This window comes from Sesamum indicum, linkage group LG2, assembly GCF_000512975.1.
Source record: "Sesamum indicum cultivar Zhongzhi No. 13 linkage group LG2, S_indicum_v1.0, whole genome shotgun sequence".
In the NCBI taxonomy this organism is placed as follows: Eukaryota; Viridiplantae; Streptophyta; class Magnoliopsida; order Lamiales; family Pedaliaceae; genus Sesamum; species Sesamum indicum.
The window spans coordinates 7,220,442-7,221,035 of record NC_026146.1 but is presented as its reverse complement, the minus strand read 5'-3'; positions in this window follow the sequence as shown (position 1 = coordinate 7,221,035).

Genomic DNA, 594 nt, shown 5'->3' with positions numbered 1-594 from the left:
TGCAATTGAGTAAAGCGATTTGAAGATTTGAAGTCAACTTAGAAACATTGAGTTAATCTTTTTCTGCTATATTAGTGTTCTAGATCAAAAGCTACTATCCCAATGACACCGAGTTGATTTCTGTTAAATTAGTTTAGCTTGTTGATTAATCATTGGAGCATCCATAGTTGTAGTGTGAAATTTTAGTCTCCTATGAGCCATGTTGGATTATTTGGCCCCATTTGGCCCCATTTTCGCTTCATTTTTCTACTGTTATTAATGGTTCTGCCACTTGTGTGATGGTGATATATTCCTGATTGTTGGTGATGGTGATATATTTCTGATTTAGTATTATATTTTTTTTCTTTTTTATTTACAGATCCGGACAGTAACTCAACTACTGTCACATATTATTATGGGGGAAAAGTTAGCCCAAGTAATTGTACTGTACCTTATTATATTGGTGGTGAGATTGCTAAGTTTGACTATGTAGAGTCAACTATGTTATGTTTTGCAAACCTCAACTTATTCTGTGAAAAATTAGGGTTGGTTGGTGAGAGATACTATAAGAAAGTCTGGTTTTCATTTCAGCTCCTAACTACAGATTCACAGTGT